The sequence below is a fragment of the Spermophilus citellus genome (genome assembly GCF_964194105.1).
Source record: "Spermophilus citellus genome assembly, chromosome: 19".
NCBI classification, from domain to species: Eukaryota; Metazoa; Chordata; class Mammalia; order Rodentia; family Sciuridae; genus Spermophilus; species Spermophilus citellus.
In genome coordinates, this window is record NC_138201.1 from 19,900,115 (window position 1) to 19,914,855 (window position 14,741).

A 14,741-nucleotide genomic window follows, 5' to 3' on the forward strand; every position below is an offset into this window, starting at 1 on the left:
GCCTTCTCTTGTGTCTAGACATTTCCCCACTTTTCCTCAAGCCATGCCCCTCACGGGTGCCGCTCACCACAATACTGGCTACACGCCAGGTCTGCTGCTCCTGGGAGCTCTGTTTTCATGAACGCCTGGACACACTGTCCCTGTTTGCCATTCCTTCAGACCCTAAGTTTGTACAGCTTGGGGCTGAGAACCCCCAGCGAATTTGCTTGCCCTCTGGTAGCCACGCCCCTGGAAGCTGGTGCAAGAGACCTCAGTTGTCAGCACTGGTGGAAGTGGTAGCCGGGAGATCCGCGCAGCGGGTCCCGCGCCACTCCTGATTCCCTCGGGCTAGCTATCGCGCTCATGGGAGAGCTGGGAGGGGCCCTTACGGGAGAGCTGGGAGGGGACCTTAAGGTTTCCCCAATGTGTACAGATGAATGGCTAGGGGATTACACACCTGTTGCCAATGGTTTCAATGAATTTATCTCCTCCGCTGCGTTTTGGTGACGTCAGTTCTCTGTCATGGTGGTATTCCATGCAAATGGTGACAGTTCGTTCCCTTTGCCGGGTGACCAATACAACGGGTGGGTCCTGACTGTCTCTCCCAAGCCCCGTTTCAATCCTGTGGCCACTGCCTATGCAGGCTCGGTTGGCATTTACTTCCGTAGGATCAGAAGGGCCGACCAGTTGTTTTGGTGGGATTGTTAGTGCTGAGTCATAGCGGTTTGGCTGTGAGAAGCAGGCGAATGAGAGCTTGAATGCAGCCGATCCGGGCTCGGTGTGTGTTCTGAGAGGCCCGGACTGTTCGCCCCAGATCCACGTTAGCTCAGCATTGCCTAGTGATCCTGAGCAAACAGCATTTAGACAGTTTACACTCCCTATGCCCGCGCAGCTGAAGAGGTCAGAGATTTGATCTCTCTGTGCCCGCCGCCATGTTGGATCTTCTCACTATAACTCTTAATACACATATTTAACACAATTTTTCATATCTGTTTGTATATAAGGTACGTTAGCACCAAATTCAAATTTTCATACATGTATCTTTGAATGATGTTGATCATATCCCACCATCCTTGCTAATCCCTTTCCCTCTCCATTTTCCTCCCACTCCTCTTCCCTATCTAGAATTAATCTAATCCTTCAATGCTCTCCCTCCCTACCCCACTGTGAGTCACACCACAAATATCAGAAAATATTTGGCATTTGGTTATTTGGGATTGGCTAACTTCACTTGGCATTATCTTCTCCAACTCCATCCATTTACTGACAAATACCATGATTTTATTCTCTTCTAGTGCTGAGTAATATTCCATTGTGTTATATACCACATATTTTTTATCCATTCATCCACTGAAGGGCATCGAGATTGGCTCCACGGTTTAGCTGTTGTGAACTGTGCTGCTATAAACATTGATGTGGTTGTGTCCCTGTAGTATGTTGTTTTTCAGTCCTTTGGGTATAAACTAAGGAGAGAAATAGCTGAGTAAAGTGGTGGTTCCATTCCCAGTTTTACAAGGAATCTCCACACTGCTTTCCATATTGGCTGCACCAATTTACATTCCCACCACCAGTGTATGAGTGTGCCTTTCCCCTCACATCCTCACAAACACTTACTGTTTATATGCATAATAGCTGCCATTCTGGCTGGAGTGAGATGAAATCTTAGTTTTGATTTGCATTTCTCTAATTGCTATGTTGAACTTTTTCATATATATTTGTTGCTCAATTGTATATCATATTCTGAGAAGTGCTTGTTCAGTTCCTTGGTCCATTTATTAATTGGGTTATTGTTTTTGGTGTTAAGATTGAGCTCTTCATATACCCTAGAGATGAGTGCTGTATCTGATATGTGTGTGTGTGTGTGTGGTAAGAATTTGCTCCAAGGATGTAGGCTGTCTCTTCACCTCATTGTTTCTTTTGCTGAGAAGCTGTTCAGTTTGAATCCATCCACTTTTTGTTTCTTGGTTTTAATCCTTTTTCTATAGGAGTCTTGTTAAGAATGTTGGGGCCTAATCCAACATGAAGATTTGGAACTACTTTTTCTTAGGTGCAGAGTCTCTGGTTTAATTCCTAGGTCCCTGCTCCACTTTGAGTTGAGTTTTGTGCATGGTGAGAGATAGGGTTCACTTTCATTTTGCTGCATATGGATTTCCAGTTTTCCCAGCACCATTTGTTGAAGAGGCTATCTATTTGCCAGTATGTTTTTGGTACCTTTATCTAGTATCAGATAACTGTATTTATGTGGGTTATTCTTTTTTTTAATATTTATTTTTTTTTAGTTTTCGGCAGACACAACATCTTTGTTTGTATGTGGTGCTGAGGATTGAACCTGGGCCGCATGTGTGCCAGGCGAGCATGCTACCGCTTGAGCCACATCGCCAGCCTCTATGTGGGTTATTCTCTGTGTTTTCTATTCCGCTCCATTGGTCTACATGTCTATTTTGGTGTCAGTAACATGCTGTTTTTGTTACTATTGCTCTGAAGTATAGTTTGTGGTCTGGTACAGTGATGCCACATGCCTCCCTCTTCTTTAAGGATTGCTTTGGCTATTCTGGGTCTCTTTATATTTTCCAGAATTAATTTCATGATTGCTTTTTCTATTTCCATAAGGAATGTCATTGGGATTTTGATTGGAATTGCATTGAATCTGTATAGTGCTTTTGGTAGTATGGTCATTTTGACAGTATTGTGTCTGCCTATCCAGGAGCAAGGTAGATCTTTCCATCTTCTAAGGTCTTCTTTGGATTCTGTCTTTAGCATTCTGTAGTTTTCATTGTAGAGGTCTTTTATCTCTTTCATTATGTTGATTCCTAAGTTGTGTGTTTTTTTTTAGGCTATTGTAAATGGGGTAGGTTCCCTAGTTTCTCTTTCAGAGGACTTGTCACTGATGTACAAATTCCCTTTGATTTATGGGTGTTGATTGTATATCCTGCTATTTTGCTGAATTCATTTACTAGTTCTAGTTTTCTGGTGGAATTTTTGGATCTTCTAGGTATAGAATAATGCCATCAGCAAATATTGATGGTTTGAGTTCTTCTTTCCCTATTCATATTCTTTTAATTTCTTTCACCTGTCTAATTGCTCTGGCCAGTTTTTCAAGAACTATGTTGAATAGAAGTGGTGAAAGAGGTCCTCTCTGTGTTGTTCCAGTTTTTAGAGGGAATTCCTTTAATTTTTCTCCATTTAGAATGATGTTGGCCTGAGACTTATCTCAACATCATAAAGGCTCTCTATGCTATGTCCTGTTATCCCTAGTTTTTCTAGTGTTTTCAATATGAAGACTGCGGTATTTTGTTGAATGCTTTTTCTGTATCTATTGAGATGGTCGTATGAGTCTTTGTCTATTGATGTGATGCATTACCTTTATTGATTTCCACATGGGGAGCCTTGCATCCCTGGGATGAACCCCACTTAATCATGGTGACAATCTTTTTAATGTTTTGGTATTCAATTTGCCAGAATTTTCTTCAGAATTTTTGCATCTATGTTCATTAGACTAATTGCTCTGAAGCTTTCTTTGTGACTTTGTCTGATTTTAAAATCAGGGTGGGTTTGGCGTCACAGAAAAAGAGGGAGCACTTCCAAACTCATTCTATTTCATGGAATAATTTCAGGAGTATTGGTGTCAGTTGTTCTTTCAATGTCTTGTATGCATTGAGTCCTGGGTGGTTTTTTTTTTTTTTTTTTTTTTTTTTTTTTTTTTTTTTTTTTTTTTGGTTGGTAGGCCTTTGATGGTGTCTTGTATTTCATTGCTTGAAAATGATCTGTTTAACTTGTATATATCATCGTGACTCAGTTTGGGTAATTTTATGATTCTAGACATTTGTTGATGTCTTCAATATTTTCTGTTTTATTGGAGTACAAATTTTCAAAATAATTTCTAATCTTCTGTATTTCTGTAGTGTTCATGGTAATATTTCCTTTTTCTTTGTGGAAAAAGGAAATATTACCATGTAATTCGAGTTTTTCTCTCCTCTAAATTAGCATGGATAAGGGTTTATCAAATTTATTTATTTTTTCAAAGAGCCAACTTTTCATTTTGTAAAATTAAAAAAAATCTTTTAAAAATAAATGGCAGTGGAATGCATTAGAATTGTTACTATACATGTACAGTACAATATTTCATCTCTGTATATAAAGTAGGTTGACACCAATTCATGTCTTCATACATGTACTTGGATAACAATGTCTATCCCATTCCACCATCCTTGCTAATCCCCTGCCCCTCCCTTCCCACCCCTCTGCCCTATCTAGAATTCATCTATTCCTTCCATGCTCCCTCTCTCTACCCCATTATGAGTCACCCTCCTTATATCAGAGAAAACATTCAGCATTTGTTTTTTTTTTGGGGGGGATTGGCTAACTTCCCTTAGTATTATCTTCTCCAATGCCATCCATTTATCTGCAAATGCCATGACTTTATTCTCTTTTATTGCTGAGCAATATTCCATGGTGTACATATGCCACATTTTTTTTTATCCATTCATCCACTGAAGGGCATCTAGTTGGCTCCACAGTTAGCTGTTGTGAATTGTGCTGCTATGAACATTGATGTGGCTGTGTCCCTGTAATATACTGTTTTTAAGTCCTTTGGGTATAATCCAAGGAGTGGGATAGCCATTCCTAGTTTTCCAAGAAATCTCCACACTGCTTTCCATATTGGCTGCACCAATTTGCAGTTCCACCAGCAGTGTATGAGTGTACCTTTCCCCACATTCTGGCCAACACTTATTGTTTTGTCTTTAAAAACAGCTGCCATTCTGACTGGAGTGAGATGATATCTTATGTAGTTTTACTTTGCATTTCTCTAATTGATAGAGATGATGAAACTTTTTTCATATATTTGTTGATTGGTTGCATTCCTCTTCTGAGAAGTGTCTGTTCAGGTCCTTGGCCCATCTTTTGATTGGGTTTTTTTGTGTGTGTGCTTTTTAAGTTCTTTATATACCCTCAATTAGTGTTCTGATGTGTGAGGGGTAAAAATTTGTGGATGGAGGCTCTCTGTTCACCTCATAGATTTTCTTTCATTGAGAAGGAACTTTTTAGTTGGATTCCATCCCATTTATTGATTCTTGGTTTTAATTCTTGCGCTATAGGGTCTTATTAAGGAAGTTGGGGCCTGATATCACATGATGAAGATTAGGGCCTACTTTTTCTTCTTTTAGACACAGAGTCTCTGGTTTTATTCTCAGGTCCTTGATCCATTTTGAGTTAACTTTTGTGCATGGTGAGAGGGGTTTAATTTCATTTTGTTGCATATGGATTTCCAGTTCTCCCAGCACCATTTGTTGAAGATGCTATCCTTTCTCCAGTCCATGTTCTTGGCACCTTTGTCTAATATAAGGTAGTTGTAATTTTGTGGGTTAGTCTCTGTCCTCTAGTCTGTATCATTGGTCTACCAGCCTGTTTTGGGGCCAATACCATGTTGTTTTTATTACTATTGTTCTGTAGTATGGTTTAAAGTCTGGTTTAACAATACCATCTGCTTTGCTCTTCCTGCTTAGAATTGCTTTGCCTACTCTGGGCCTCTTATTTTTCCAGATGAATTTCCTGATTGCTTTTTGTATTTATATGAGGAATGCCATTGGGATTTTGATCAGAATTGCATTGAACCTGTATAGTGCTTTTGGTAGTAAGGCAGAATTACTGTTGTCAAAATGACCAATCCAAAAACAAGGTAGATCTTTGCATCTTCTAAGGTCGTCTTTGATTTCTCTTTAGGGTTCTGTAGTTTTCATTGTATAGATCTTTTACCTCTTTAGTTAACTTGATTCCCAAGTATTTTGGTTTTATTTTTTTTATGTGTGTGGTTATTGTAAATGGAGTAGTCTTCCTCACTTCCTTCTATGAGGATTTTTCACTGATATTAGAAATGCCTTTGATTTATGGATGTTGATTTTATAACCTGCTACTTTGCTGAATTCATTTATTCTAGAAGTTTTCTGGTGGATCTCTTTAGGTTTTCTAGGTATAGAATCGTATCATCTGCAAATAGTGCTAATTTAAGTTTTTCTTTTCTTATGTGTATTCCTTTAATTTCTTTCGTCTAATTGCTCTGGCCAGTGTTTCAAGAACTATGTTGAATAGAAGTTGTAAGAGAGGGCATTCCTGTGTTGTTCCAGTTCTTAGAGGGAATGCCTTTAATTTTTCTCCATTTAGAATGATGTTGGCCTGAGGCTTAGTGTAGATAGTTCTTTATGATATTGAGATGTTCCTGTTATCCCTATTTTTTCTACTGTTTTGAACATGAAAGCATGCTGTATTTGGTCAAATGCTGTTTCTGTGTCTATTGGTGTGATGAATTACATTTATTGATTTCTAAATGTTGAAACAACCTTGCATCCCTGGGATGAATCCCACTTGGTCATGGTGCACAATCTTTTTGTATTTGATTTGCCAGAATTTTGTTGAGAATTTTTGCATCTATGTTCACTAGAGCTATTGGTCTAAAGTTTTCTTTCCTTGTGTCCTTGCCTGGTTTTGGGATCAGGGTGATATTGGCCTCATAGAATGAGTTTGGAAGTACTCCCTCATTTTCTATTTCCTGAAATAAATTGAAGCATATTTGTTCTTCCTTAAAGAACTTAAAGAACTCAGTGTGTATCCATCTGGTCCTGGGCTTTTCTTGGTTGGTGAGCTTCTGATGACTTCTTCTATCTCCTCACTTGATATTGGTCTCTTTGATTCGGGAAGACATACACAACTTAATCTGGGCAATCATATGACTTAAGAAATTTGCCTATGCCTCAATGTCTTCTATTTTATTGGAGAATGTTTTCAAAATAATTTCTAATTATCCTCTGCATTGCTATAGTGTCTGTTGTGATATTGCCTTTTTCATCACATATGCTAGTAATTTGGGCTCTCTTTCTCTTCATTAGCATGGCTCAGGGTCTGTCAATTTTATTTTTCAAAGAACCAACTTTTTGTTTTGATTTCAGCTCTAATTATTTCTTGCCTTCTACTGCTTTTGCTCCTCGTTCTTTTTCTAGGGCTTTGAGATGTAGTGTGATGTCATTTATTTGTAGGCTTTTTCTTTGGAGGAATGAACTCCATGCAGTGAAGTTTTCTGTTCGTACTGCTTTCATTGTGTCTGAAAGATTTTGCTATGTTGTGTGTATGTTCTCGTTTACCTCTAAGAATTTGTTAATCTCCTCCTCAATGTCTTCTGTAACCCATTGTTCATTCAGTAGCATATTGTTCAGTCTCCATGGGTGCAGAATTTTTTATTTTGTCATTGATTTCCAATTTCATTCCATTAAGATCTGATGAAAATCATGGTAGTATCTCTACTCCTTTGTATTTGCTAAGAGTTGCCCTGTGGCATAGTATATAGTCTACTTTTCAAAATTATCCATGCGCTGCTGAGAAGAAAGAGTACCCACTTGATGCCGGTTAGTTTCTGTGTTCTCTATTCTGTACCTTTGGTCTACCAGCCTGATTTGGTGCCAGTACCATACTATTGCTGTGTGGTATAGATTAAGGTCTGGTATAGTGATGCCATCTGTTTCACTCTTCCTGCTTAGAATTGTTTTAGCAATTCTGGGTCTCTTACTTATCCAGATGAATTTCATGATTGCCTTTTCTATTTCTATGAGGAATGTCATTGGGATTTTGATCAGAATTGCATTAAATATGTGTAGTGCTTCTGGTAGTATGGTCATTTTTAATAATATTAGTTTTGCCTATCCATGAGCAAGGTAGACCTTCCCATCTTCTTTGATTTCTCTTTAGGGTTCTGTAGTTCTCATTATGTAGATCTTTTTACCTCTTTTGTTAAGTTGATGCCCAAGTATTTTTTTTTTTTGAGGATATTGTGAATGGGGTAGTTTTCCTCGTTTCCCTCTCAGAGGATTTGTCACTGATATACAGAAGTGGCTTTGATTTATGGATGTTGATTTTATTTCCTGCTACTTTGCTGAATTCATTAACTAGTTCTAGAAGTTTTCTGGTGGAGTTTCCTGGGTCTCCTAGGTATAGAATCATATCATCAGCAAATAGTGCTAGTTTAAGTTATTCTTTTCCTCTACTTATTCCTTTAATTTCTTTCATGTAATTGCTCTGGCCAGTATTTCAAGAACTACGTTGAATAGAAGTGGTGAGAGAGGGCATCCCTGTCTTGTTCAGATTTTAGAGGGAATGCCTTCAGTTTTTCTCTGTTTAGAATGATGTTGGCCTGGGGCTTAGTATAGATAGCCTTTACAATGTTGAGATAAGTTACTGTTATCCCTAGTTTTTCTAGTGTTTTGAACATGAAGGGTGCTGTATTTTGTCAAATACTTTTTCTGCATATGTTGAGATGATCATATGGTTCTTATCTTGGAGTCTATTGATGTGATGAATTACACTTACTGATTTATGTATGTTGAACCAACCTTGCATCCTGGGGATGAATCCCACTTGATCATGGTGCACGATCTTTTTGATATGTCTTTGTATTTGATTTGTCAGAATTTTATTGAGGATGTTTGCATTTATATTCATTAGAGATATTGGCCTGAAGTTTTCTTTGTTAGAGCTGATAGTAAAGACTCTCTAGTATCTGGATCCAGAAGGGAGTCATGTTAGATATGGTGCTGTCACTAAAGTCGGGGGTGGCTGTATGATACATGCACCGTCATCTGTGTTGCAACCATCTAGTGAGGACTGCGAAGGCAGAGGACACGAGCTGGTGGTCAGGACAGAAGTAGAGAGAATTACAGGAGAAGGACACCCCACTGCAAGTTTGGGTTCTTTGGACCCTCTGGGTTGGCATGTTCCAGGGTGAAAGTGAGAGGAAGAAACATCTCTTCTCCCATATGCAGTGTGAGCACCATCCTGCTCATAGGGGTGACAGATCCTCTTTCCTCACCCCTTAGCAACTCATGTGCACACTTACAGCTTGGGTTGTCCTCATCTCACAGCTCAGCTTCACCACTACTGCAAACCCTCCCCATGTCCCCTTGGTATTCAGTAAAGTAAAAACAGACAAAAGGGAGATGGAGAATTGAGACTGGACTTGTTTCAAGCAAGTAGGATTGGGACTGATGTCAGCCTCGGCAGAAACCTCTTACCTGTGACTCTTTGTGTGCTGGGAATCTATGAAGAGCACTAGGAAGAAATGACTGCCACCTCAGAGAGGGCGACACCATCACCCAGCACCTCTGCTTCAAAACAACCCTCCAGTAACACAATGAGCAAACCCTGGGCAAGACTTGACTGAATGGCAGCTCTTTGTGAGAAGTAGAGGTGAGAATCCTGGGTTGCTTTTGTGAATTGTCAGGGTTTTAAAATACAGCTCAGGGTTCACACTTACATCTATGATATTTATATTACCATTATTTTAAATTTGTCCTGAGAAAAGCCACTAGAAGAGAAATTGTTCTTTAAAGTCAAAAAAGAAGCAGCCCCAGAGGTGCTTCTCTGTGGGGACAAGTGCATGGAGTACTGCATACAGGGCATAGGTTAAGGGTGTTTTCATGGCAGGCCATTCCTCATGCTAGGCGTGCGAGTGGCAAACTGCTTACCCCATCGGCACAACTCTGGGTATGAGGCCACCTGTTGCAGTCCCACTTGTTGATTGTTCACTGCAAGGACAGTTAGCAGACATTGCATTGGTGGCTGTCTATATTTTGCTTAGGCACTGCCTGAGTACATATACATGGTAACTGCACAATAAAATCAGACTTGCTTACTGCTTGGTCTCTGGAGGTCTTGATTAGAGACTCCACAGCCACACTCTCCTCTACCCTGTTTTGTGGACCTCCTCAAGGAACAAGAATGCCCATGCACTTCTCTGCAGACCCCAAGCTCTCATTACTGGGAAACCCATGTGGTCCTGCCGGAGGGTCTGTTTCCCCGAGTGATGGTGTGATGGAAGAGTCACATCCTGCTTTATCTTGTTCTTTGTGTATTAGTGACAAGAAAAGGAGATAGGGCCACATGTATCTGTGCATCCTAATGACACACAAAATTGAATTTTGGAAAAAAGATCTAAAAGCGACCAGGGCAGGATGGGTTTCAACTGTCCTGAATGTTCCTCTTACACATTCCCATTGTTACCTAAAAAATACCTTTTGCAAAATGTATTTTTTAGTGATTAAAACAGAAAGGACTAATAGATAAAAATATTTTTCCAAATTCTTGTGAGTTATATTCACAAGCCTATAATTTGCAACCATGAATTGGAAATTACCAGCACATTAATTTGTTTTTTAAAAGTATTTACTGTACTTCCTTCTCATCATGGTCCCTTATTTGACATTTACCAACTGAAAGAAAGTTTTTAACCATGCTCAGGTTTTTTACCTTAGTCAGTAGCAAGGCGACTTGAGGACATGAGGTTTTGAATATAGAACCTCATTTCCTTCTAAAGATTTCAAAACCTACAATTACTCAAACAACAGTAATTGTTCCATGAAATGGCCAAGGCAAGATTATCAATAATAAAAATATTAAAACTTATTAAATCCCTGATAATAAGTATACAAATTAGTAGTGTTTAAAGTCTCTACATGATATAGCACATGTAAGTTGTGTCCCATTAAGTTACTAAATTTAAAAAATGAAAAAGTAAAACTGACATTCCCTATAAAAAAAATTGACTCATTTTAGCAGAATCTCAAAGAAGCAAACGTCCTTAGTCAATATCCTCATTGCGCCACCCAGAACACACAGTCCTCTGGGCTCATTAGGACTGTTGGAGTGAATGTCTCCTCTGAAACTACTGGGAAACCTCACTAGACCAAGATTCCTCCTCCCATGCCCTTTTAAAACCCACACTGACTCTGCATCTGAGGACACAGGGGCACTTATTCAGGTGACTAAGCTAGGGAGGACTCTGTGCAGCTGAGCAGAGAATGAACACTTGTAGGCTTTATGGAAAGGATTTGTTTAAGTCCTGTCTCTGCAGGTTTGTAATTTTAATGTCTGTAGAAAGGCAAGAAGGTCCCAAGAAGGCAAGAACTGTGGCTTCCCCAGGGGGACATGTCATCTGTCTCTTAATTTTACTTCTCTGATGGATAAGAGCAGTCCTGAGACAGCTGGGCTCCAAACTCTGAGTTTCCTGGACACATCTGGAAAGGGATCTTGACTGAGATCCTTTTCTCAAGTTGATAAGGAAACTTAAATTACTCTAATTCTGGTCCTAAGATAAAATTAGTCCAAACCTGTCCCACAATTTATAATGCCTCTACTTTGGTGTGAGGGACTCCTTGCACCCCCATAGTTTCTCTGTAGCCCTGCAGTTTCTCTGCCTACAGTGTGTGATGGGCTGCTCCTCCCTAGGAGCACCCCTTTTTGGGGGTAGTGATGGTTCTGTATGTCATCCTTACCAAAGTGACAGTTCTGTGGTTCAAGCCCTGAGTGAAATATTAAAATTAATCGAATATAAAATGGAAAACAGAAAAGTAGAGGAAGAGCTGTAGGTCACATGTCGTAGAAATCACAGGCAGATGGAATCTAGTGAGAGCCAAGGCACAGTCTGAGCTGGAGTCCACTCTAAGGATCCTACAGGATCAACTCCACCTTCTCTGAGAGAAGCCATGTAAAAGTAGGCTCAGTTTCCTGGGTACTGCATATGAATATATATAAAAGCATTAAAACCCTATATGAAAATGGAGCCCCATTATCTGTTGTCAAAAGAAAGGACAGTCATTTCAAGTGGACCCACTTACGTTCCAGTTGCAGAAATCAGAAGATAGTTCTTGATGACCACTGTCATCAACATGTGAAGGGTGAGTACAGGCATGATAATGAGTGAAGCATTTGTTTTTGCTAGAGGTAATTGGAAACTTGGATTAATGGAAATATATTAAAAATGAAAACTGTAATATCCACAGGCAGAAATTCCACATGGATGGGCTGAGGGAGGTTGGGAAACTGAAGAAAGTCACAATGACTGCCAAAGCATGAGACTTCCAAAGCCACCTGAGAGGGAAACATAAAATAGGAAAAGAGTGCAAGTCATTGAACAAGTATTTCAGCATATGAACAGTTAGGCAAGACATCAAGGGCAGAGGAAAAGCATCCCCTCGGGCAGCCCCCATCCTGGACCAGCCACATGTAAGTTTTGTGCCTTTGATCTGGGCTATGCCTTACTCCATGGCATGGCCCAATGATCACCAAGGTGCCACCTGGAATACTGTCCCTCATACACACTCACCTCCTGGAGGCTTCTGAAATGAGCCATGGCAGAGTGTTGGCCAGTACTCCCAACTTTGTGGAGCTAAGAAGAGCTCTTTGGAGAGGTGGAGAATTGCAGACCACACCTTTGTTGTAATGTGGACTTGATGTGTAACTAGGCGCTGTTGAATCCAATCTCTTTGTCTAAATTGCCCTGATTTTCAATAATTTCACCTCTAGTTGTGAGGATTAGGCCACAATATAATGAATAAGTGGGTTCCAACCAGTTACAGAAGGCTCTCTGGGGAGCTGGGCATGGTGGCACATGCCTGTAATCTCAGCAGCTTGGAAGGCTGAGGAAGGAGGATCATGAATTCAGAGCCAGCCTCAGTGAAAGAGATTTACTAAGAAGCTCAGTGAGATCCTGTCTCTACATAAAATAGGGCGAAGGATGTGGCTCAGTGGTTGCGTGCCCCTGAGTTTAATCTTTGTCGTCCCCCACTTAAAAAAAAAAGAACGTTAGGGAGTGGGTCTCAGGCTTTGGATTTATAACAGCTTTCACGGAGGTTATATAATGTAGAACTAGTGTAGAACAAGTTTTATGGGCCAAGCTCTGGAATGGATGTGCATGCATTTGAATCCAGGCTATTATATATATTTATATATATTTTAGTATTTGATGTTGATCTACTGATGGAATATTTCCTACACAAGGCAAGTATGTGCTTTAATTAATCTGCAGCTACATATTGAAAAATAACAGTCATCAGAAAATCATGCATGTGAAGCTAGATCATTACATGACCCTTTAGAACATGTAGATCTATAAGGCAAGATAGTAAGAGAAACAAAGTGAAACGTTCATGAACTTGGGATGCTAATTAAAAATCTGAGGTGAATGTTGGTCCAGAATCTGACTTCCATAACAAGACCCCTACAGCACAAGAATTAAAAATCCAGAATCAATAAATGGGATAGAGTCAACCTAAAAAGCTGCTTCTCAGCAAAAGAAACAATAATGTGAAGAGAGAACCTACAGATTTGTATAAAGTCTTTACCACACGTACCTCAGATAAAGCATTAATCTCTAGGGTATATAAAGAACTCAAAACTTAATTGAGTTTTTTTTTGGTTGTTGTTTAACAAATGGGCCAAGAACAGACACTTTACAGAAGAAATATAATCAATTAAAAATGCATGAGAAAACGTTCAACACATGTAGCAATTAGGAAGACGTTAATCAAAATTCGTTTAAGATTTTATCTCAGTCAGAATGGCAATGATTAATAATACAACAATAAATGTTGGTGAGGATGTGGGGAAAAGGAACACTCACACACTGCTCATGGGACCGACTGCAAATTTGTGCAAATACCATGGAAAGCAGTATGGAGACTCCTTGAAAAACCAGAATGGAACCACCACTTGACCCACCTATCCCTCTCCTCGGACTATATCCAAAGGACTTAAAAACAGCATACTACAGGGACACAGCCACACCAGTGTTTATAGCCGCACAATTCACAACAGCTAAACCATAGAACAAACCTAGGTGTCCTTCAACAGATGAATGGATAAATAAAATGTGATTATATATATTCCCCCAAACAAGGGAATATTTAGCTTTAAAGATGAATGAAAATATGGCTTCTGGTGGCAAATGGATGGAGTTGGAGAATATCATGCTAAGTGAAATAAGCCCCCCCCCCCCCACACACACCACAAAGGCCAAATATTCTCTCTGATAAGTGGATGCTAACTCACAATGGGGGGTGGAGAAGAATAGTTACTTTAGATTAAGTAGAGAGGAGTGCAGGGAGGGGAGGGGATATTGGGGATAGGAAGGATAGTAGAATGAAACAGACATTACATATATTACATAATATAAATATATATATATATATATATATATATATATATATATATATATATATATATATATATATATATATAAAATATGCTAAACCACTCAAGGGTGGGGGAGAGAATAGAAATTCAGTGGATTAGACAAAGTTGGACTGAAGGGAATAAAGGGGAAATAGGAATAGAAATGACAGTAAATGAATCAGACAAAACTTTTCTATGTTCATATATAAATGCATCACCAGGGAAGGTCCACACCATGTACACCTGAAGAATGGAATGCTAACTAAAATAAGTTTTACTCCATGTATGTGTAATATGTCAAAATTTGCTCTACTATCATGTATACCTAAAACAGTAAGAAATTTTAAAAATGGTAAGGGAAAATTTGTATACAGAGAAGTTTTGTGAGTTAAAAACTCTTTAATAAATGCTAATGTCATTAACGTTAAAAAAAAGTATAAAAGACTACCTTGAGCTCACACAAAATAACAGTGGTAAATAGAGTTGCCCAAGTCAGTCTGTGCCACTATCTATTATCACAAAATTTTTGGTTCACAACTCTTGTATTTCTCTTGTGCTGCTTTGTAAAACAAATAAAAGTTGAGCAGAGAGGAAATATTACATAGCAGTGTTATACTATTAATAGTGCTGTGTGCACTCAAAGCATTCTCGATTTCCTTTCCCATGCAATAAAAAATCATGCAGTTGATATGCTAGTTACTGATTAGATTACACATACATGTGTTTGTGACATTAAGTATGTGGGCAGCTGCTCAACTTGGCAGGTCATATCC

General features: G+C 39.2%; 1 long non-coding RNA gene across 1 annotated transcript in view; it reads left to right on the forward strand.

The window, feature by feature from the left end:
• The window catches only part of LOC308638596, a 91,209-nt gene that overhangs the window by 40,949 nt on the left and 35,519 nt on the right, over positions 1-14,741 (forward strand). The gene's annotated exons all lie outside the window — the stretch shown is intronic.